The sequence below is a fragment of the Macrosteles quadrilineatus genome, unplaced genomic scaffold (genome assembly GCF_028750875.1).
Source record: "Macrosteles quadrilineatus isolate MER2022 unplaced genomic scaffold, UCM_ALF_1.0 Scaffold_4__1_contigs__length_99947679, whole genome shotgun sequence".
NCBI lineage: Eukaryota > Metazoa > Arthropoda > Insecta > Hemiptera > Cicadellidae > Macrosteles > Macrosteles quadrilineatus.
Window position 1 is genome coordinate 34,151,792 of NW_026542597.1, and position 26,351 is coordinate 34,178,142.

General features: G+C 34.7%; 1 protein-coding gene across 3 annotated transcripts in view; it reads left to right on the plus strand.

Moving 5' to 3' along the window:
* The first annotated feature begins 422 nt into the window (after positions 1 to 422).
* The window catches only part of LOC128991742 (inverted formin-2), an 81,050-nt gene continuing 55,121 nt past the window's right edge, over positions 423 to 26,351 (plus strand). For all 3 annotated transcript variants that reach the window (XM_054414897.1, XM_054414898.1, XM_054414899.1), the window contains exon 1: positions 423 to 509. The gene's annotated coding sequence lies outside the window, so the exon portion shown is untranslated. The remainder of the gene's footprint in view (positions 510 to 26,351) is intronic.

A 26,351-nucleotide genomic window follows, 5' to 3' on the forward strand; every position in this document is an offset into this window, starting at 1 on the left:
TAAAGATGAGGGCCACCACAATTACGATTTGCCATACCGTACCTAATTTAGTTTAGATTATGTCAGGTTAGGCTAGACCACGCTATTTTGGGTTAGGTTAGATTACGTTAGGTTTGGTTAGGTTGGAAGAGGTTAGGTTCGGTTGGGCTTGGCTACGTTGGAAAAAGTTAGGCTTGGTTAGGTTGGAATATGTTAAGTAGGGTTAGGTTCAAAGATAACGTTAGGTTTGGTTAGGTTGGTGTACGGGTATACGTTAGGTTAAAATAGGTACCGGTCAGGTTAGGTTAGGTTAAGTTAGTTTACATAAACTTAATTTACACAGGGTTGATTTTAATAGTGTCGGTCCTCTTGCCGCTGGGTGCCTGGTGGGAGAGCCAGGGTAGGGAGCGGCTGGGGCTGAGCCCCCGGACCACAGTCAGCGTCCGACGTGCGGCCAGGACGTGACGTGCGAGGAGTGACAGTGTTACCCGTGTTGTGTACTGGGATTAGCGATCATCGACAACCAGAGAGTGAGTTCAATTTATTGATTTATCTTCCAATATTAAAATTAAATAATTTACAGCACTGTTTGTATATATATATATATATATTTGCAGTAATGGTTCCCCACCATTATTACAAGAATGGTGTATTTGTGTAATTTCGTATAACTTTACCTAACGCAGCTGTAGTGCAACTTTTTATCTTTCACAGTATCGAAATTTAAAGAAATTGTATGGCAGAGCTCTTGATCCCATATGGACTTTCATCGGTTAGAACATGAGTCAAACCGCTGGGTAGATGGGTCAAAGTATTCGCCTTACTATCCAAAGGTTGTCGGTTTGATCCTGAGATTAATCTTGTACGGAAACTGGACCCAGCTGACTTAATCTTTGCGATTTTAGAAAATTTCCATGGCTTTAAGACCCTTCTGATTTTAGTCAGTTCAGTAACAACAATAATCCACACAGATAGTCTCACTCCATTCTACACGATCCCTTTAGTGAATTTACTGAATTTATTAAAACGGTATTTACGTTTGTAAATTTGTCTTGAAATAGATATTTGGATTTTGTGTGGGCTTAGCAGCAGCTTAATTTTTTTGTTTGCCAAGCATTGCACGTTTAGCTTAAAGGGCATTATTGTTTTGAACAATCGTTTTGCAGGATACATATATTTTCATTTATATTCGGGTTAAAATACAATAGACCTATTGCTATCCTCATCTCAATTGGTTATCTAAAGCCTAACATTAAATAAAATAAAAAAATACTGGTGTGCAAAGAAATGTCTTATATTTGTTTATTTAAGTATTGATTATTATTATTTGGGCGTTGTAATGTTTTTAAAGGACTGGTACGAACTCTGGTATCGTTACTATATAAAGTCGTTTTGATAACATCCTTAATTGATAGGAAAAGTGTCAAATGACAAATGACAATCAAGAGAATTAATCAAGAGAGTTTTATTTTGATTAGTCATATCGAAATTCAGAAATGTCTACCGGTATAGAGACAGCTGAAGTTGGGTTCCAGATTCCAGGAACCAATCAGCAAGCGATGACAGATTTCAGTCATCCAAAGGCACTGGACGTGAAAACAAACAAATGTCAAAACTGATGACTCCGTCCACAATAATTTAATAACAATGAGTGAATACAATTAAAGTTATTGTTTGATGAATTACCCTACTGTACGATCACATACATATTTTATGTTAAATGAAAGTCTCTTCACCTTTCTGATTTAGAAAATGGATAAAAAATACTCAATTGTATAATGGATTGATAGATAATAGAGTTGTCATCCTAATTTGATAAGTTGATGATAGATGTATCTGCTCTTTAAGAGAGGATATACTGTAAGTTTGCTATCAGTTTGCACTATTTAAAACACATTTATTTAATGATTTATCGTCTATCTATAGTTTTGAACTATTTATTTTTATTTTTGTGTTGAATTCCGAGCTGTTTAATTAGGCTTACTGCAAAATTATCTATATCTGTATATTAATTAATAGGCAAGCATGTTTCTTTAAAACCTTTTTTTCTCAGCTCTTGTGCATAGTAGGGAAAATCTACACTGTTAGAAAAATATTTTCCTGTAGGTGTGCAGAATACCTTTATAAATTAAAATAGGCTCAAAAATAAGCACAAAAAATTAATTAACGTTTTTTTTTATCAACATGGGCCTTATGAGTTGCCATGTTGGTGACGAAATAACAACGAAATATAAACAGAAAATCAAAACAAATGGAAGAAATTCCAATCACGTGTTTCATTTACAGCGTGGGGTGAAAATAGAGAAGTCTGTACATTAGATATTTTTGGACGAGTTTTCGACCACTGGACGACCTCTGGTATAAATTTATTTTGTAATGGTAGGCTTCATAAAATAGTTTTTAGTAATTGACGTAACTTTTCTAAAAATAACCGTACTACATAGATCAATCTATTGCATTAAATCAGCTTCTTCAGTGAGAATGTCAGTCTCCTATTGGGCCTGATGATGATCGGAGTGTCAGTTGGAAATCGATCCCTATACACCTACATTTTTACCACCCTGTAAAGGTTTACAGTACTAATACACTACTGTACCTTAAATAGCGCTGTGAGATTATTATATCAGTTTTATAACAATAGTTCCAACTTCCATGTAAAATGCCTATCAAGAAAATTGTCCTTTGAACTATCTTTCATAACAAGTTCCCAACCAGGATGAAAATTAATTCTTCAATCATTGGTCATCTTGCATAAAATTGTTACCTGCTAAATAGTTGATCGATTATTTATTACTCGTGTGTTCATTTAGTGGCATTAATCGATTACTAGAATTTCGAAGCACCGGAACTGTGACTTGTATATTCAATGCTACAGTTGAGAGCTATGATCATTGAATATATAACATATAAGTTAATCTCATAATGTGTTCACTTTTGATTTTAGACTAACCATTGGTCCCACGATTGTGAAATAAAAACTATACAATCCCAAGGAATAACTTAAAATATTTTGTTGAGTAAAGGGTGTACAAAAACCGGAGGTTTACTAATACTGTAAAATTTTAAACAAGGTTTTTAGCTTATTCCTGGGGGTTCATCGTCGTGGACCAATGTTTTGTCTGATATCAATAGTTATGAGAGTCACCCTGTTTCTTCTATGACTTTTCTCATGCTATATGGCTCTTATCTATCATCCTACATCCCTTTAATTTTCTTAGTGTAAAATTGTAAAATTATTAAATTTTAGTAAAAATGCTACAAAGTAGGCTTGCTCTACACAGTAAACGGTCAAGGATGCGATGAATTGCCCGAGGTCATTTATCGGTCATTATGTCGTACATGGTCATTATGTTAACATGTCATCAATATCAGCGTCACTTCACTCTAGTGCACTGAGATAAGAGTGACTAACATCACTACAGTTTGAGTTGTCACGGTTACTTCATTGATTGATAGTTTAACGACATAGACGTAAACGGCGTAAAACTAGGTTTAGGTTTTATTAAGTATTTTTTTTATTGTAGGATTTGCTTGCACTTTCAGCACAATTTCGACAGAATAGTTCTTTACCTACGATCGTTTTTTAGTAGCCGTTTCAGTTCAGTTCTTAGAATTGATAAGTTTTACATTACAGCATTGTTTAGTTTCAAAACAGCATAGTTTTACTTAACAACATGGGTAACGAACCAATGAGGTTCAAGTATTGAGAGAGAAGAAGTAAAATTGTAATGATTTGAAGTTCAACTAATCAGCTGTTCAGGCCAATTTAATTGTTGAGTGGTGCAATTATGGTTTGTTTATATTACTTCATCTATGGTTATAGACTAACCACGGAGTAAGTTTTATTTATGGTAATAATCACAACAGCTGCTCATACTGTATAATAAGAACGTAAAACCATTAAATTTGAAAATCTAGCAGATTTGTTTATCAGCCTATTGTAACAACGCAAGCCGGTTTTGACATGTGGTTCATATTGGTAACGTTTGAGTGTGTTAATGGTGACTATTTTTGCTCACTTATTTCAAGGTAGATTGTACTGTTTGTGCATATTTATCTACAATACCAGAGGTAAAATTATGCTGGATTGGTCAAGTAGTAATTTACCAAATATTAAGTTTTAAGTTAGTTTAATAGTAAGAAAGAACTAGTATAAAATAAAAATACCTTTCCAGTCTGGTCATAAAACTGGTCATAAACCAATCCTAAAATATAATTGTCTTCAGCTGATCCATAAGGACGACTTGTTTCAAAAGGAGTATGTGTAATCATAGATAAAACATACGGTTAGGCTATGGTGTAATCCATCGTTTAACGAAAGGTATTTCTCCATTGGACATTTTTATAAACTGAACCAAGAATGTTTCTGGCTCCAGATACCTTTACGATTAATTGACCATATTTTAAAACGAGACAGAATAAGTGATCTAACATATATGCCAGAACAAGAACTATTTTGCATATCCGGTTTAAGTTTATTAAAATTCAACAGGTTTGGTAACATAAGTCGAGTAGACAAGCAAAGCTAGACTGCAACACTGTTTCGCTCAGGGAGTTTGGATTGATTTTTAAGAGTCTTCATCAGTGGTAGCCGTATTGGATTTTAGTCCCGAAAGAGCAATGTTAACTTTGTAACAGAATTTCTAAAAAACCTGTTGTGATAAAATAATGATTGAGGTGTTAAAATTAAGGTTTAGTGGTCTTGTTGTCCTATTGTAAAATTAGAAGCTTGTTAAAGTGTTGTTTCACATTTGGAAGAGTTTGGGGCGCCTATGTAAACAAAATCTTTCCTTTTTTAGGGTAACTCATAACTCATTTATTTGAACCAAAATAACAAATACAACATTTGCATTGGTCATGTCAATTAATATTTTATATAGCTTTACAGTATCACTAGATGACAAGAAAGTGTTCTATTATTATTTGTTATCTTTCGATTTAGTTGCAATACATTTTAGCTTTGGTAAAATACGAGTTATAGATTTAAACACCAACTAAAAACTAATGGAAACTCGTTGCTCTTAAATTTGTACAATCAATAATCTAAACACGTTAACTGAATAGTATTCCGTCCCAAACACGAATGTTTGTTTAGCAGAGCGATTTCTGTGGTTCGTCAGTACCTTGTTATCAATACTAATGTTAGACATCCACGCCTATAATGTTGCAAGTGGGTCGAACCATTGACTATACACACAATATCTCAACATGATAATGCTTAAATTTGGATAAGTAAGTTGTTTCCCATTGACATCGCAGCCCAGCTGATTAGTCGAGTGGCTGCAACAATTACTATAAAATACTATAATAAAAAAAATATCATGCGATCATTCACGGGTATAATAATAATTATTTACGACAAATTAACACAGGCCGTGTGTTTTTCAGCACTATTAAACAAAATAAATTAGGTTTTGTCGTTAAAAAGTTCAGTACATACGGACAAGGAATTAAAACGATTCCCTACGCTGTAGCTTAACAGTATATTTTGTCCATGGATACAATAGTGGAAACTCAAGCTTAACATCCTATAGTCAAGTTTTACGTAGGATAGTCATTCTATCCTACGTAAAACTTGACTATAGGATGTTAAATGATTTTTGTTAAATAACCAGCTGATCAGTAACTATGCTATCATTTACCTATTGGTGAGTAATGACCGTTTTAAGCTCGAGTTTCCACTATTGTATCCATGGACAAAATATACTGTTAAGCTACAGCGTAAGGAATCGTTTTAATGCCTTGTCCGTATGTACTGAACTTTTTAACGACAAAACCTAATTTATTTTGTTTAATAGTGCTGAAAAACACACGTCCTGTGTTAATTTGTCGTAAATAATTATTATTATACCCGTGAATGATCGCATAATATTTTTTTTATTATAGTCTTTTAAAATTGTAATAACCCTTCTTCTATTCACCAAATAATCCGTTCAAGATTCTCCCGTCAAAGCTGGAAACCCGGTATATAATAAAAATAACCATTTTAGGATAGTTGTAATATTCTAGTGCATTACAACTTTTCCTCTGGTAACTATCGTAACCTGTAACCCAGAGTCAAATATTAGTTATAGTGTATCCACGGCATGGTTTCTGATGAGATTTTGAGTTTCCTAGCATCCACTTAATCAGAACAAATTGTTTCCAAAACTTGAATGAAAATCAATCCAAATCAATTAATTGAGTTAAACGGCCATTCACTGGTTAAACCCAACGGTGTGATCTAGTCGGCCATTTGACTCTTAAAGTAATTATTGTTGAATAGGATTTAGATCTTAAATGAATCCAGAAATGTGCCTTAACACGTTTACTGTGAATTACATGATATATTATATCGTATATTAAAATAAAATAATATCATGCTTCTGGACAATAATTTTTCAAATAACTACATAACGTCGATGCAGGAATATAGAACATCATAAGTAAATCGGTTTTTAAGACGGGGAGCTTCCGGTATACATAATCACCCTCCGCTTTTCCCAACAAGCTTTTCACCTTCCGGTGTATACAATTATTTTCTTCCGAGCCTTCATTCATACAAATTTTAGCTAACGCTGATATTAAACCACAATAAGATAACCCTTAATATATAATCTCAGTGTCCCAACATCTTGTCTGCCTAATCAAATTTACAATATTGATCATTCCTTAGGCGGGGGCTTCTTCCGTGCTCCCTGCTCAGGAACTATTCATATCATTGCCTTACAAGTTCAACCCCGGTCCTCTTTCCCAACCAGTAGTGAAAAACACCATTATCATGATTTTAGCATCCTTTCTTAAGAAACACCATTTAATTATCTCCATCACCCAGCAATTGTTAAATTTGCCATCAACTCCTCTCAATACACATAATTTGCATGGTTTCCAGCACCCTCTCCTCGAGACATTTCATGGTTTCCAGTACCCCTTCCTTAGAACATCATCTCAAGGTTTCCAGCACCCCTTCCTTAAGAACATCATCTCAAGGTTTCCAGCACCCCTTCCTTAAGAGACATCATTTCAAGGTTTCCAGCACCCCTTCCTTAAGAACATCATCTCAAGGTTTCCAGCACCATCCCCTAAGAAACATAATTTCGTGGTTTCCAGTACCCCTCCTTTAGAACATCATCTCAAGGTTTCCAGCACCCCTACCCTAAGAACATCATCTCAAGGTTTCCAGCACCCCTTCCCTAAGAACATCATCTCAAGATTTCCAGTACCCTTCCGCAATAAACATAATTTCATAGTTTCCAGCACCAAATTCTAAAACACACATAATTTCATGAGTCTCCAGAATTAATTAATTACTCAAGACACAGATTTCATGGTTTCTAGAACTCAAGAAATTCTAGAAACCTCAAGAGACATGATTTTATAGCTACCCATCATCCATCAAAAATATCATTTTGTTTCCATCTCACTTACCAAGGACTATTTCTTGGTTTCTAGCACCCCTTCTCAATACACCCTCAGCGAATTCCAACCCCTCCTCCTACAAATGCATACCTACTATTACTTCCTTCCGGGTACTTCCTTTTGCATAAATTGGGGTGGTAAGCCCGGTAATATTAACACTTTCCCTTTCCCCCTCTTCCGGGCTCATCTTCCTCCCCGTGCAGTTCTCTGGTCATCCCCTCGGTCCCAGAACTTCCAGGTGGCGAGCCTTTACTCAAGGTCATCGTAAGGTCGTCCAGAGGCCTTGCGCCACTGCTGCTTGGATCTCTTCGCTATTTAAGGCGCTAGAAGGTTGGTGGCTTTCTCGCCATCTGCTCGGCAGCCTCAGCCTCCGATATCAAGGAAAATAAGCCACATCATATTTGATGCGATAGGACTGTGATTTGGTCACATTTGTGTTTGTACTTGAAATACAGCCTGAAGGTTATTTGAGTGTATGTGGTTTTTGGGCCGGTTCAGTCAAACCATGTTTCAATCAACAGAGAACAGTTTCAGTTTCCATATAGTGAAGTCAAATATTTTATTGAATTAAACTGAAATTTAATTGTATTCCCAATACAATGAAAATAACCAAAACTTATAAATTGTTTATTTTTCTTCAATAGCCTATGATTACTTTGGGAGTGAAGAGAACAATTAATCCTATCAGGTGTGTATTAATGGCATCGTACGAACTTAAAAACAGTAGTTGAGCATTGAAATAGGAAAACTACTTGCAAAGCTTCTATTTCTAAAACAGAACTCTTAAAATTGTATATGCATCATTCGGTTTCTACTAACGGCTATGAAATATACCTGACCACAATTTAGTAAACAAGAATTCATTTAATTCTTAGTACCTATCCCTACTACTGAAATTCATAAAATACACGATTAAATGTATTTTTATTTGAGGGAACAACATTTTCTACTAATGATTTAATCATTGGATTCGTAACGTTCTAACTGAACCTTGAAATTTTACATAATTTTAGCCAATCCTCAGTCTCAATCACAGTTTATGTAAGCATTTACGTCACGAATATTAAAATTCAAGGACATTAGGCAAGGCCCAAACGATCTTGTTCAGTTTTTACCGTAATCATGAAAATCCTATATCCAGTGAGTGAAACTTCGAAATAATTTCAAAAGACAAATCGAACGTCCAAACCAATGGGTTAATTATATCGAAAGCTTGTATCGTTTAACGAATGGAAATTGGACATGGTAAATGTTATTCCAAGAAAGAGGGCTATCGTTGACGGCATGGCAGGCTCTTCATGCGCTGGAACTCCCGCTAATTTTTAATTTGTAATCGTTTAAGCTGAACACGAGCAGAGCAGGTTGGTCGATTTAGTGAAATTATCCCGGAAATTAGGTCTTGCAGGTTACGTAGGTGTTCATGGGATGGTCAACGATCTCTATAATCTTCGCAGTTCTGGTCGGTTTGGACAAAAACATAATCGTACAGATTATCTCAACTAATAGGATAGAACTTGAACTAGTTTGAAATTGATCTTGGTTAATTGGGCTGGGAACTGTATATAATTTAGACGTTTTAGTAATGTGACTGTGACAAGAGGAATTTTCATCGATGGTTGGTATCGGTCGTACAATCAACTAACCACGACATATATTAATGTAACTTTTCATTTATTTACTGCCTATTTGAAATTCGTCATAAGACATCTATGAGATGTTTATGATTTTGATCCTGATTCTATGAATATAACTCACTTTTATAAGCCATAATTTTACGTTTATATATTATTGTGCTTCGCCACGTAAGGGTTCTATAACGAAACTCAATATAGCATTTTTTTAACCTAAATATATGCATTAATTTTACATACCAGGGAAATACTCTAATTAACCAACTGCCACCACAATCTTTTCACTAATAGAATATAAATGAATGTGAAAATCGTGGTTTACGAGATTCTATAGCTTACAATACGTTAACTCGTGAGTTTGGCATGGTTAAAAGTTAGTTTTACATCACAAATTGGTATGATTCTTGAGTGTGGCAGATTGAGTGAAAATACATAAAATATATTTAGTTCTTACTGTCTTCACAATCAATCAGTAACAACAAACATATCAGCAATTACCGCACTCTTGCAGAGGTTCAAATCAACAACGTAAATATTTTCTTAGATTGGCTGCACCTTTAACATGACAATTGAATATTTTGTTTTCATCCATAGTCAAAGGTATACAAGATTAATTTAGAATGGAGTGAGGTGTAATTTATTAATTTGTTATTGATTGAAGGTACCAGCATTTTAATTGTGACGGGACATAATTAAACATGAACACTGGGCAATTAATAAACGGCCTTGGCTAAAAACAGCTAATCTAGACCTGGTACAAAGCTACACTGGTAATATCACTTCCTTCCACAATTTAATTATCCTGTACACTCATGTACATCTACAAAATAATAGTACCCTAAGTGCGTAGCTGTAAATGATTGTGTTAGTAATTCCGTTATCACGATAACTCATACAATTTTTATAAAAAGGATTTCTTTTGATTAAATCCCTTTCACATTGCAAAAGGATTCACAAAGTTGATCCATTGTAAACATAGCAAATTTAACAATATTTAAAGTTTAAAAAATCCTAAACCAAGCTTTTCTTGGTAGAATATTTAGAATGTAGAGATTTTCCACCTGTAGAGGCGCCCCGCTTTCTACTACGCGTGGGCCCTGGTCTCCTGCCAGGCCTTGCGAAAGGCTCTCCTCCGCTGAAAATCAAGTAGCGAATCATAAATTTAAAAGGAAAGCCTTAATTATCAGATCCGACCCATGGCAATGAGTTCATCTTTGAGTGTTTGGATTTCATTCTTTGTACAGAGCTTTAATTTTCCATAGTAATTAATTTGATTTTGTTATACATTTCCGTTTTTTTTTTTTTTTTATTTATTTATTTGCTCGAAGCTGCTACTAGAATTTATTAAACTAGAAATAACTGAGATAGGTACATTTCTAAGCTATATTGACCAGCTTTTTAAGTTTTTCTGTATACAAAAAATTAGTTTTTAATTTAAGTTAAAATTTAATAAGAATGCAATTAAACAAGCCTCTCATATGGTTTCTATTTACGTAGTACAACAATCAATACGGGGGTATATTGAACGATATTTATTATAATATTTAAATTATTAAAACTATTAATTAATCTTAGTAATTTAGTAAAAAAAGAATGAATGACTTCGTGAACCACAAAAATCTAATCGGGATTTGTTTAATTGAATCCATGAGTAAAATAATCAAATGTGAAATATTATTGAGTTTGCAGTTATTTTACCTTTTTCACAGGAAATATATATCTATGTGTTTGCTATACTATTGCATTTACAAAATTTTTCTTAGAAATGCCTTTGGTAAATTTCAATTACATTTTTCCTAAACTGATAACATTTATACATTACTGTAATGTCAATAGACTTATACAACTATTGTACTTTCCTCAGTTGATTTAGTGTGCAAATTATGGGTTTGCTAAATTTACTGACTCTGCAATACTTGTACAGATGATGTATTTGACATATAATTATATGGAATAGTATCAAACCTTGCATATTTTGACATGGAGTTGCGATATTCGCTCCCAACTATAAAGCCACCTTAATAGTTGTTGAATAAACACCTTTTATAACCCTAAAATAGAAAAACAAAACAAAGAACATTTTAGTGTTTTAGAGGTATTTCGAAGACGACAGGAATATTTGTTCCATACATGGAACAAATATTGCAAACCATGCATACAATATTTTATGGTACCTATTATTTACTGCACATTGGCTTTACGGTAGAACATCCGTTTAGGCAGTCACCATAAAACTCAATACATAGAGGATAAAAGCCGTCAAATTCCAAAGAGATGCAAAGCTAAAGTAATAAACTGCAGCATTTGTCCATCGGAAAACAGATTATGTAAATTGGGAACGAAACGTATATAGTCTGTTGCTGTTCAGAGAAGATGGGAAGGCCGGGTTATTAGAGTTGAAAAGCGCCCTGGCCATGATTGCAAGAGGTTCCATTATAACCCTTAAATAGAATAGGGGGTTTTAATAATATATTATTGCTGTTGAACAACTAAGAACGCCTTTTAGCGAATTTCCCATATAGGGAATAAGCTATTACCGTAGGTTTCGTGGTAAGACCTAGACCCGGGACCGATTTACTTTTCCGTTTTGAGGTTCCCAGTAGGACTCAAATCTCAATCATTCAAATTTATAAACTTAGTTCTCAAGAGTCTCAGACATTCAGCCTCCGTATTCCGTAACACAAAATTTGATTGTTTTTCTCTAAAAAGTGTCTTGACACTAAATTCACGTGGCCACATACTTTTTAATCAAAAATCATTTAATGCCCGTTGATTTGGAACAAATAGCTACTTTTTCAGCTTTTGGGTTAAACCCTTAAAGTCCAATTGAGTGACACTTATCACACTGATAAAACGTAGCCACTTGTTTACCATTGCATACACTACTTAACAACAGTGTTCTCTTTTCCACATGAAACGACGACGATTAAGAGTACTTTTTGCGTTACGCATGGACAGACAGAGGCAAGCCTTTTATGAGAATCTTATACCTTTAATTACCTCATCCACAAATGCCTTAAAACTGTACAAGGAACCAAAGAATAAAGAGTGTCTCATGTGACGGAACGTATGGAAAGCTAAGTGAGCCGGTACAATACACTATACCGGATTTTGCAACAGTAAATTTTTAGTTCACAAGTTTTTTCAAGCTTAAGCTTAGTAATGTTTAATGTCCTACACATTAACAAGTAAAAATATAATAATTATAATTTAGAACTTGCGGAAATTAGTGGTTTTTAAAGTTAAATAGTTACCGCTTTATAGGAGTTTTCATGATTAAGATCCTTTATAAACAACCATTTTAACTTCCTAAAAGATTGCTGCTAACTTAAGTAGCTTTTTGCAAAAGACTGTTTAAAATAGAGTAAAATGTGAAGTTTATACTACAAGACTTTGTTGAACACTTTATTCTTTTCATTTCTCAAACACCTGGGCTTAATATAAACTTAATAGGTTGGTATAGCCTTATAAAGTATTGTTCTGAAAACCAGTTAAAAAGTAGAACTATTACGTTTTTAGTTAGTTATCGACGATCTCATTAGCGTAGAATTTATTGCTACTCTGAGCCATTATTTTTCGGAGGGATTTGAAAGCGATCTTCAAAAAAGTTGACCTAGATCCATTATTCTAGAATTGGCATTTTATAAATATATTTAATTAATTACACTCCTTACCCAGTTCTAAAAGATAGATTGTGAAATACAGTGTGAACAGGAGAACAGACATAGAGAGTTAGCAAGTTGTGGCAAGATAATATATTTCAACATCTTATATTATAACATGTTGAAATAGGCAGGACTACTGATAAGTCGGATCCGAAAATTGTATGAATGTATAAAATTTGTGATGGGACAGAGACAATCAATTCGAGGTGAGGTAATTATGTGATGAGTTGATAGGCATCTGTTAAGACGAATCTGAATATTTCATATCCATCCAAAACTTCGTGAACAAGACATTCAAGAAATGAAATGAATAGAATTAGTTGACATAGTAAACTAGTGAGTATCATTCCTATGAAATGCGAGGATTTTCCATATTGAGATAGACATCTAACAATAAGTTTCTGATAAATTCAACTACAAGGAAATAGGTGAACAAGGATATATTAGAAGAATTGTTTGATCCAACAAAGTGACGTAGTTGGAAGTAGCTTCTCCAAGATTAAGGAAGACATAGTGAAACATGTTTAGATAGGCATATAGTATTCGTATGATTTCATGTAGCCTACATAAAAAACTGCTAACTCTGGAAAAGCAAGATTTAAAATAAACGGCTTGACAAGTTGACATTCTTAACCAATGAGCAGCTTTTCCAAGATTATGGAAAACGAGGATATAACATATTGAGATATACTTTACAGACGGAACTGGACATTAAATGTTCATTCAAAACCTGAAACTGAAATTGGAGAAAGCCAAGAAACGGATAGAATAAGTTGACGGAGTTAGATATTGGGTAGCTATCCTAATTGGTTAAGGATGAATAGGAAGGAAGATTTTGAGATTACATTTAACAAGAAGGATCTGATGATTCCACGTACAAGATTCTAACTGAACAAAGAGGAATTGAAGATGCTGCTTGATGCAACAAGTTGACGTAGGTAATCAATGAGAAGCTTCTGCATGGAAGATGAAGATGTACCATGTTGATATATTCATGTGATGAGACTGATCTGGATATATTTAATGACCCTTTCAAACGTCTGGGAAAAGGAAGAATTAGGAAAAAGTCATCTTGGACCAAATTTACGAAATTCATTACGAGTTGAAATTCAAGAATTAAGGAAGGCGATGAACAAAGTTGAGCCACCTGATTCTGGATAGTTTAATGTACAAAACTTCTCAACAAGGAGGAATTGAAGAGCATGCTTGATCCAAGTTGGCGTAGATAATCAATAAGTAGCTTCTACATTGTAAGTAAGACGAAAAGATGCCATGTTGAGATGAACATGTGATGAGACTGATATGGATATATTTTACGAGCATTCGAAACGTCTGTAAAAAGGAAGTACAAAAAATTGTCTTGAACAAATTGGTTTAATTCACCAACGAGTTGCATGAATTGAGAAAGACGTTTATGAACTAAATTCAGGCATCTTAATTATCCATTTTTCTAATTTTACATCCAAAGATACCAGAACGAAAAGGAACTTCTTGAACTAGTTGGCGTGGTTAATCACGGAGTAGCTTTTCTAAGTTTGAGGAAGACTGGCATGACACACGTTGAGATAGGCATTCTATATGCATCTAGACATTTCATGCCCATTAAAACATCTAACTGAGAATGTAGCATTGGCGAATAATATTTCACCGATTCTACCAATTTTACAAATTCACCAGTTCTACTTGAACTAGTTGGCGTAATTCACCAATGAGTTGCAATAATTAAGGAAGACGAAGAAGAAAGTTCGAATATGCATCTGATTATCCGGCAAGTTTCACGTACATCCAAAACTTCTAACGGGGTAAGGAGGAATACAAGAAACATCTCGAGCAACTTGACGTGGTTAACCATTGAGCAGCTTTTCTAAGATCGAGGAAGACTAGGATGTAGGGGATTGCGAGTGTCGAGGGAGTGGCAGAGTGGCGGAGTGGCGGTTGGCACAACCGATGGCCTTGCGAGTGGGCGAGAGTGGGCGACCCACACACGCACACTCACCTGCGCTACACCAGACCGTCAGTTGAATCATCGAAGTGACGTTTGCAAATATCTCACAAAACTAGATTGAGCTATAAGGCTTACACCGCAGGAGGCAGCTCGTTCGCTCGAATTTGCATCAGCGGTATGACGTGTTTTCCAGAGAGTGTTTAAGTTGAGGCAAGATAAGGGTAATATATTCTTTCTTCTAGATGATTAAGTGGATCGTAAGTGGTTTTTAAAAAATTCCCTTATTCGATCCTAGAAGTTATTGGTGTTGTACGTAATTTCAACTCATTTGTGTTATGATCACACCCGTGAAATATAGCAATAATTTCATAGAACATCGTGATCATTTTATAAAAGATATACGTCATACAGACACAGTAAAAGGGGGTTGCAAGACTCGCAGTTAGGGTCTTTACTTCGGTTGGAGGGCGATGGTTTCAATCCTCTCAATACCCACAAGATTGGACCACCGCTTTGGGTTTGGACCGCCGCTTTGGGTTTGGACCGCCGCTTTGGGTTTGGACCGCTTCCCTTAAGGGAAATTAATATTCTTCCTTAAAACCTCACACTGATGTCAAAGCTAAAAAGGTTTTACGTTTGAAAGTGTACTTAAGTGTTGGCAGCTGTAAAATACTCGAATAGTTTAAAATCTATTATAGATCCAATGTCAAGGAATTGTTTGATTACATTTTTACGTATCCAAATGGAGAGATGGTTGTGACTAGCGGTACCACAACACTAGTGTAACCGACACCACCGATACCGGTGGGAACTGACCACTGTAGTGAATACTATGATACGATACCTACCTTCCTGGTAGAAGTGACTGTGTGGAGAAAACCTCTGCAAATTGTATCAAACTAATGTATGCGTACTAAAATAACTTTACAACTTCGATACACAATACTATGTTGACTTTGTATCCTTCAATTTCACAATGAGGGTTGTCAGTGTACGAAATAACGTTCATTTTGGATTGTAAGACACATGAGATTTCACCATTAATGGTTAAAACACAGAAGAAATCGTTAAGAACTCGTTAAAAATATCTGTTTAGTACATAGCTTTTGCTGGTGGGACTTAGGTCTGGAGCCTCCTGTACAAAGTGAATGGATTTTCTTTGAAAATCTTGATAAGTCAAAAACACAATTAGTTTGAATTGTTTATTTTATATTTGTAAGAATGAAAGATCTCGTAACAACACTCAAATTTTTATCAAATGTATACAAAATAAGCATTTTCTTTTTCAAATCCATATTCGAGCCAAATTCTGCAATTTAAGAAGAGGACAAAAAAAAATTGTTTGATAATAAACATATACAAATTTGGAAAATGTCCTTAATTCTTAGTAAGTTTGTGAAATTTAAGGTCAGTAAACTTATGTTAACATTTTATAAATGAATATTCTAGTGTAAATAAAAATCTAATTATCAACTAGAAGATTACTTATTTTGCAGGTTTGTAGCAAAAGCGTTTTATGGTCATCAGAAGCCAAAAGTTTAACAACACTCAAAAGACGCCAATTTATATAATTTCTTTATGTTACTACTACAAAAATTTTAAATTTATTTATAAAATTATAACGAACAAAATGTGGAACTGTGTCTAGATAACTTAAAAATTCGTATTTTTATTCTTTTTTGTTCCGTTGTATAATCAGTGTCGATTAATGTTTAATAGTTATAAACCATATTTATAAACTACTGTACAGAATAAACCAGTTATTGTAACATTTGAGAAATATGGCTAAAGAGAATTAATTCAATTCACAACTAAATAGTGAGTCATCGTTATTCGTTCGTCATCGTCGGCACAGAAAACATACTACTATAACCAGGTTATAGTAGTATGTTTTCTGTGTCGTCGGTGACTTTAATGGTAGAGCACAACGGTGGCGCATTTGTTTGGTAAGTTACCTATGTAAATAGAAAATCTGCTACAGTTGGCCCATAAAATTGAGATGTCTACTTCAGTATACAAAATTCATTAGCTGCAATGTTTGCTTTACCACGCCGAAAGTATCATAGTAATAACTAGACCCGGGACCACTTTAATTTTTCGTTTTAATGACACAGAGGCCGGGAAATTCACTAAAAACTAAAGGAGAAGATTAAAATTGGCACAACATTCTGTGCTTGGCTTATTTAACCTATTTAAATAGAAAACCGGCTACAGCTGGCTCATAAAGACATGTCTGCTTCAGGATCCCAAAGTCAACAGTTTTACCACCAGATCCCAAACTCGAGGTAAATGCCCTGTCAGACTCAGGTCCCGGGTTCGAGTCGCGTCTCGGATAGTTTTGCATAAATTTTCTCACTCGTTCACCTTGACTAACTCGTCAACTCCGCCCCCCTCCCCCCGCAGCATCCCTGACAAGTCGAGTAAGTTGGAAATATCGACGATAAACAAAGATTTCCTACATAATCATCAGCCATAACTTGAACGTCAGCGACTTACCTGTATCATATGTTCACGAAAAAGTAATTCTATTGTAACGCTGACTTACTCTGCACGTTGTCACTGAGAAGTACTTAGTTTATTGTTGTTTTACCTTAGAGATATGAGTGATGATTGGTTATTGATAAAGGTTAAAGTGTCCTAGTTTTTTCTTATTTTTACTTGTTGGTTTCCTAAAATACAAAATAGCTATTTGTGTTTGTGTATTAAGAGCGCAAAGTACATATTGTCGAGTGCACCATATATGAACATATTAGTTCATCTGATGTGGCCATACATTTCGAGAGCGACAATGACTGTGCCAAATTGGTCTATAGTCTGTGGTAATACTCACAAGATCTTTCTCGCTAACATAATTAATTTATCGACATACAGATAACATTTTTATTAGGTTATGTTTGTTTTTCCCCAACCAACCACATTGAATCACCGCTAAATGAGCTGATTTAGCGAGAGGGAATGAATAAAGCGAAAATGAGCTAATTTGCGTACTATTTACTAGTGTGTTAAGATGATCATTCCCACGCAAGGGTGGTGCAGGAATTTGGGTAATGTACTAGTTAACTTATAATGTTTGAGTTATTTTCCCAGTTTAAGTTGAGTTTAAATTATATTGTGTCCAAATATCGATATGAAACTCTCTGAATGTTCACTTATATTTTCAGATCAACTGGTCCAATTTGGTTTAACACAAAAATAGTTAAATAGCTTTAAAAAAGTTTGCTACTAAAACTTCACTGTTAATTTTATAAGCTCGATCAGATCATCAATTACCATTGATATCCATATGATTGTTTATGCCACCTGGACGTTTTCATAAATCATTCCAGTATCACCAACAACAGATCTATTAAACCGGTCGTAATACATTCTTTCTGCCGGGCTCGACAGGGCATCATTGACAGATCAAGATGGAGGATAATATCTTGGACTCAAATTGATTGTTCAATAGACATAGATGTTAGTTTTGTCCAATCTCTTTATAATAAAAAAATATGATAATGCTGTACTATGTAGTTATCTCTGATTATTAGGGGTAAGTAATACAATTTTTGTGAATACTATAAATATTCCATTCATCCTTTAGCAAAATTTAAAGGCAGTTTTCATGCTAGGGACGTTTGTGATTGCTGATATTTTACAACATGTGGTATTATAAGGTGTTCTTTGGCCATTTAATGTCATAGTACAAGCAACAAATGACAAATTATACACTGTTGTAAAGTGCAGCTGGGGATGATAAGAAACAATTACTCGTCCACGCTTGGAGGAGGAACAGTTTTCCTCTAGTGACATACAAGTTGTTTGCGCAGCAACTTATCTTCCACTTTTAGTTGTCAACTCTCTTTGATATTGCCGACACACCGGGAAACAAATATTTTGTGGAGGACCTGTCTCTCCACTATTGGATGACAGAAAAGTTGTAATTTGAAAAAAAGCAACTAATTGCTGAAGGGTATCGGAATTTAGGGTATAAAATTCCGACGATTCACTTTTGCAACTTCGGTAATTATCATAACAATGCCCTCAGGTGATCCAGATTATACTACAAAACTTATGCAGTATACTAACACGCATTATAATCCTTCTAAGTTGTACTGTTAACTTTAGAAACTAAAAAATATCTCACATCTAATGTATATCGGACAACTGTAGCCAGTATTCTTGTTTTAATTTGCACGTGCGTTTCCAAAATATCGTTTGCCTTCTTGTACACCAACTTTTTACTCGTGCTAAACCGACAGTGTAGCACTAACAGCATCTACAGTGTAAAATACCTATAGGAAATATAAATTTAAGCACACTAAGCTGGACTTACAGGTTCAAATCCCTCCAACCACCAACGTCTTTTAGCTACGTGATAATGCCGTCAATGGGGCAGTAGTTCGGAATCCATATTGTCCTGTTGGTCTGTAGAAGACAAAAAATAAACATCTCTCCTGCTATAAAAACTATAGATTTTAAATCTATTAGCTCATGAGTACCTATTTAAACACCATCAGATGCGTGCGTGTAACCGCATGTCGCAGGTCTATTGGATATATTACCGCACGCACTGTGGTCGATTGCGCCGCGTTGTGCGGTTAGCCACATAACTTAACACATGTTTATGTGCGGTGTATTGTTGTCACACATATGTGGGCCTTCACACCTTTACACATGCAGTATATCAACGTGAAGGTTGGTTAAGTGATACAGGTTTACACGATAATAAGGTAGTAGGTGTGAATTGCGCGGACAATTGCTGCCAATATAGTATTGAATAAGTAATTTATTGTATTTTCATGCAATTTTTCCATTGTGCCACAATAAAGGTCTACGCATGTATTTTACATAATCATAATCCCCTACAAGACGACAAAATTAGCACACATTTTTGTATTCATGTAGTTTTTTAGTTCATTGCCAATCAGCTGATATGCATAATTGCATAGTTATCTATATTAGTGTTATTGGGAATTTATTGTGAATAAGCTTGAATAAAGTCTCGTCTTAGTGTTTTCGCAAGCTCTATTTGAAAAAGTATATTGAGTTTTGTTTACAATAGATTATCAACAACACTGTCTAAACCTCATAAATAGCTACAGCAACAACCACAACAACAATGCATATTAGATGATCAGCAATGAAGTAAAGAAAACAGGGATATGAGCTTTTCTCAGGGTAGTTGTAATTATTTGGTTGCGTAAAATCAATTTATTTTGCATATTGGATACATATAAACAAATAAATAAATGTGATAAGCTGTTAATTAGTTTAATGTATGCTCCTAACTGATTTCTTTTTATTTGACCAACTTAAATATGGTTGAAAAAATGTTAAAAATATCACTGGTTCTGCGTTCACAGAATACCAAATAAATTTGACGTTTTAAACGTATGTGTTTGTGTCAAAATCAATAAAATGTACTTTCTAACAAACACTATATTAACCAAACATAACGATCTATGGATGTATTATAACCGTGGTTTTATCATAAGTATAACCATGTATTATAACAAAAAGGTCAAGGAGGAATCTTAAAATGTACCCTAAAACAAAGAAACATTAAGTCAACATTAGCTCCCTTAATGTAACCGTCATAACGCACATCAAATCAAAGGCTTTAGATTTGACAATAGTATGCAAAGTCAATGTTATGGCTATAGACCATAGATTAATTTCTAACGCCTGTCGCCCGTCGTAGCAAACCTGGGGAATAAACTAATTTCAATTTGGATGCTATGTGGTAATGGTAGTATATTACCAAACAGTTGTACTATTTTCACCCCCCCCCTGTTATTTGAGCCGCCGCGCCTGTTTCTTCTCAGCGTTACACTATCTGAGGCTGCGCCCTCCCTCAGTGAAACCTCTTCTTTTTATGTAACTTGAGAAATCCAAAATTTTAGTAACTTTCGACATCTTCTTCAAACAATTATAGTAAAAATGTAAAAGAGGCCGCCAAGCTCTTTAACCAATTTAAACCGTTGTAATTTAGTACAGTAAATAAAGCAACAAACATTAGTTATGGTTTATTTTATTTATTTATAGCCACGGATACACCATACATATAATTATGGTTAATCATCTTATATTCTCAAGGGGATTTATACGCACCTCATATGTTACAAAAGTTCACAATAAAAATAAAACAAACTGATTTGTATAATCTTCTAATCGTGAATTTTCAAAAGATTTTTATTCGTTGCTAGTTACGTTATGTATTAATTAACCTTGTAAGTTTAACCGTAGACTTTGACTAGCACAAGTGGACTTTTCATCACTTGTATTGTGAAATCTAAAGTCAGTTTTGGTTGTTGGTGATGTTTAAGTGCACTGATGTTGTCTAAAGGCTTCTCCTCTTATTTTAGTTTATACATTATGATTTATGCTCTACTCGTAAGAACACTGGAGGACAACAGTTTACAAATCTACTGTTACAATAAGTGAGGACAGGTTTAAAGTATACTATAAATCAAGAAACACATAAGTACTAAAATACCTTGATACACTCTCCTCCATGAAGAAGTATATTCAATGGTTAAATGCGAAGTATTTCTTGATTATAATTGGTTTCGGATGATAAACGTTTTATATTGTAAAAAAATTTCATTATTGGTGTTCAAGTGTTCAACAAATAGAGTAAGTACTACGACTATCCGCAGTACTATCCTGATTATTAGACTAATTCGTTAATGCCAAGGCAAAAATCTGGTTCGGATTCCACTATAAACTGTAGGTCCCTTAGTTACCATTAGCTGTATGGGCTATTAATTAACAGCTGTCTAAGGAATATATCGGCCTTAGTCACTAACAAGATACAAGATCGCGCCACTCGTCCTACACTTACTACATACTTGGCTTAAAATACGTAGTATGGTCGCTATTTCAAAGAATAGTTTTTAAGTATAGAGCAGGTTTTGATTTCACATTTGGTTAGTTTTGTGAATATGACTTTCAATTTTAAATTTTGACTTAGTGTATTGTTGAAGAACTAAAGTATTTCAGTTTTAAACAAAATTTATGGAACAAACATGTGAGATACGGTTATACCAATATACCCTGTAGTATAATTTCTCGTATATAATTTGGATTCCTTTGGTATCAACATTCTGCATTACGCATCGTTGTAAAACGGAAAATATTACATATTTAAAAACTTCCAAACATTTCAGTGAAGCTAAAATAATTTTACAATCAAATCTATTTTTGACCATTGCGTGCGACGAGAGGTCCTAATAACCTACACTTATCACAATCATTTCGTTAGCTTCGCCGCGCCACCTAACGCGGTTTGGAGGGCATGACTCACCGAGTCGACGTATAATTTAATCAGCTGTTTATACCTATATTGTAATGTAATGACAGGTGAGTTGAGGCGAACAGCTGAGAGTCCGTCTGTCTGACATGTTTAATATTCAATGTCAGCTGGCTGCGGCCTTGGGCAGCTTCCTACTGTCTGCTCTGGTTTCGATCATTTCGTCGACAGATGGTAGAAACAGCGAAAATATGTAGTGATGTGTGCTTTGGTGATGTATAGAACTAAATGTTTCCATGTTTAAGTTGTACTGTAGTCATTTTGGGTAGCGAGCTGGTCTAGTGGTAGAGCACGGAGCTTCGGTGCCCGAGGTACCGGGTTCAAATCCCGCCAGTTACCAATGGATTTGATCTATGTCATAATGCCGCAACTCTCTAGGGATAGTCGGAAGTAATGTGTAAAACCCTTACTTCAGGGTTAAACCCTGTTATGTTCAGGGTTAAAATTAGGGGCTTCCTAAGATGTAAAAGTGGGACAGAAAAAAAACAAAAACTGAATGTTGTCGGAATTTGGTCTACCGATACGTTGCGATAAGAAGAATTATGTCGTATACAGGTCAAACAAGACACTTGTTATTTGTCACATCAACTATTAAAGTATTGATAACTGTGAGAAAAAAATACTTATTTGACAAAAGTAAGCTTCACGCTGTGAGGTTCATTTTGAACAATGTTCTATTTATGATAAAATTGGCTACAACTGGTTCATATGGGTAGTATGCCTACTCAAGAACTCACAAAAGATAAGTGGTTACAGTCATTTGCTTTAAACGACCTTATTTTAGCTTGTAGAGTTTTTAAATCGAATTTTACGATACATCGTTACGATAAATCACTAAGTTTCTTTACGATGAATCAAGTTAGGGGTTTATATAATCAAATGCTTAATTTTGTTCGAAATATCAACATTTGAAATAGTTCTGATACTTTAGCGGACGCAATCGCCCCCTCAAATGAGAAACACTTAAGTCGGAGGTCGTGATCTTTGGCCCGGGTCACAATTCGTCGCCCACATTCGAACATTCGATCCCGAGTCGAGTGAAACCCCACACATTCGCCAGCCAAAGTCGTAAACATTTAGTTTTTGAGTTTTAAATATTGTTTATTTTTAAACCAGCTCTATGGTATCATTTGATCAATGTGATTGAGAAATCTAGGATCTTCCATCAGTGGTAAATTGAGGCATAACAGTGTATAAGAGTGTGTTTTTATTGCCTTTGATTTAAACACATTATTTTGACCAGATAAATAGGTTGAAATCCTAAATTTACTTTTCTTCTGGCGTTATACTGAGTCAGTTCGATTTTACCACACTGTAATTCTTTTAAAAATCGTGCTTAAAATAAATATTTTTAAACATTTCATTTAGTTATATTTATCTCAGTTTATTACTCGCTATTAATTAGGGTTCTTTGTGTACATTTTACTCTAACATAAATATGCAACAATCAACTTATTGCTATGGTTATAGCAAACTTTAAATACACGAGAATAGTTTTGGCAAAAAAAAATAGTTACAATAATTAATCCAGTGAATTTCTCTTTCACTTTCCAACGTCAGACTATCAAGGAGGTTTTATCTATCACTGCTGTATTATAAACGTGTTTCAGACTATAAATAAGCAGGACCATCAAGTTCCTTATCAATATTTAGCAACTTGTTGTAAATTATATGAAACCTAACGCCTACTGCGGTGGTCTTTTCAACCCACGCTCGACCGACCACAGCATGACTAATAAAACGTCACATGAGCATTTGTGAAATAGCAAACTTGATGTACTATAGTTGTTTTTGTTTAAGAGGGTTTGAATTAATTTTATGAATGGTGTAATATTTTTTGATTACAATCGCACAGCTAATGGTTTTAATTACCTCCAATTTCAATGGAGCAGTGACTTGGTAAAAAAAACCTAAAACCATGGCCCTGTGATCCTTTCAATATTATTCATACTGCTATTCACGCTCATATAGGGTTTCATTAAAAACATTAGGTATAAATTATTTGTTGAAGGATAATTATTCAGTTATTTCTTTAAACCCGTTTTAGATACTATGTATTTGTCCCACCAAAACTATTTAAAAGGCGTGTAGTCAAATATTGCAAACCAAATACAGTATTTCCGATTTCGTAAGTAAAAATATCATGTATAGCATCAGACTGTGGCATAAAATACCTTTCAAATCGATATCTTCCAACTAATACTGGGTTTATTTTGTTTATTTTTAATCAAATGTAAAAATTAGTTGAGAAAATAATTTTGAAATAAATTCTAAATTGCAGATTTTCCACTGACAGAAGAAATTTGCTTGACAAGTTACAGCTTTTTGGACCCTATTGTTGGCTTACTAAGAAATGGAGGTTTCAATGAGTATTTGGTAAATTTTCTAATGAAAAATAACATGGTATTAATTCCATTCTTAGACACACACAGCTATGAAATACTTTTGATAGTGATGTAACATATTATTGAGCAATCCTACTCAATCTTTTAGATCTAAATTTGAACTTGTTCATAGTTTGAAATTCTATTGAGTTTGAAGTTCTATTTAGCAGTAGTTTTGCACATTCTTAGAATGACGTTGTAGGTTTTATTTATTTCCACTCTCATAATCAAAATAGTAGAACACATCATATCAAACGAATATTTGTGGCAGCACCATAACACTGACTTTATTCATTGTCTAAACTAAAATATATACAATACAATCAATTACATTTGATTTCAGTTTATTAAATAGCCCTGCAATTTTACTTTACAACAAACAACAGTATATAACCTTCAACGCGTCGCACTGTGCGAAGTACATTTTGGTCCTTCGGGCCGGATACAAGATAGGTAAAATCATTACAAAAAACTTTACTTCACCATTACATATTAATCAGCCTTTGAAAGGGAGTGGACGCGCCTTTTGGTTACTTCCAGGGTATAAAAAACAAAAATTAAGACCACCAACCACCGACACACTATCTGTACATCTCTCCACCGTTCCGACATACAAAACCAGTTCACCCCATTAGCGGCATTACCTGTGTAACTAATGTAGCTACTGTAGTCTGACTGTGACAAGACAAAAACGTGTTATTTTCGCCAAGGGCCATAAACTGGTCTTCTGGAAGATCTACTCGCAGTACTCGGTACTCCAGATATAGCTCGCAACCAGACGGAATGGGAATGGAGGAATTAGATCTTGAAAGTAAAAAGAATCCGCGTTGTGATAAAAAACCAGGTGACCTTCGAAATCGGAAGACGCGGACTGTCTGATTGCTATGCAGGTCTCGTAGGAACTGGACCTTACTGCAGTACTGTGGCAGGGTTTAACTGGCTAACTAGACATTCATCTGATGTTGCAATTATTACTTTGCTAAATACAAGGTTTTTCTTAAAATGATTTAGTGGTACCGTAGATTAGACTAATTTCTTAGTCGAGAAAGACTCAATAGCCCATATTTCTTGTGATAAGAATTATTTAACCAATTAAACTAATTATACTCAAACCAAGTAAGGTTATTAACGGTTTTGTTTCGCTAAGCTGTCATTTTTTAACGTTTTCATTGGCTTTTGGATAGTAATGTTGACATTCCATCAATAAGGACTAAATGTTAGTGGCCATATATTTATAAAAAAATAATATAGGTAGTTGAATGAGCCACCCACTGAGTGTACCATTAAACACAATAGAAAATATTAACCCTTGTTTTATTACCTACTGTAACAGTGTATGTGAGTATGTGACATAAATTGTGCTATAGCTTACAAACAGTTTTCGTACCAATTTGGCTTAATTAAAAGGTGCACTTGACAGAAATCAGTAGTTTTAATAAGCTTACTCTGTTAAAAGGCACAGTTGAACTACAGAAGACTCCCTAAGATAAGAATCCGGACTCCTCGGGATCGAGGCCAGTCCGGATAACTGGGTTTCCGGTTAAACATGGGTTAAACCGACGTCTTCTAAAACTCGTGTTGTCTACTAATGACTAACGATACATGTGCACGTCACGGGAATGACTCGAAATATAACCCAACTATTTTACTTAAATTTGGGAAGCATTATTATTTGGACAGGTGATCACTGGACTCAAAATCTTTTCCTCGAGAAAGATATTTTCAGTACCGGCTACTTCCTCTCGATTCAGTTCCGATTAAACCGGACTGCCGATAGAAATTGTCCGGTTAAAGTGATGTCCCTTCTGTCTACTGTAGTCTGGTTAAACCGATGTGCATAAAAGGTGTCCGGATAAGAGGGAGTCTACTGTATGTACGTTTTTCAGTCTAAGACTATCTTTTAAGTCTGTAGCTATTTCCATAGTCAAAACTAGTACCCTCACTCTGGTTTCTCCCGCCCCCAACCGCGCGCCAGTTCCTCCCTCACAAAACGATTTTACCCTTTGCTGTCTATTGAGTACTGATAGTAAAAGACGTTTGTTTTTGAAGAGTTTT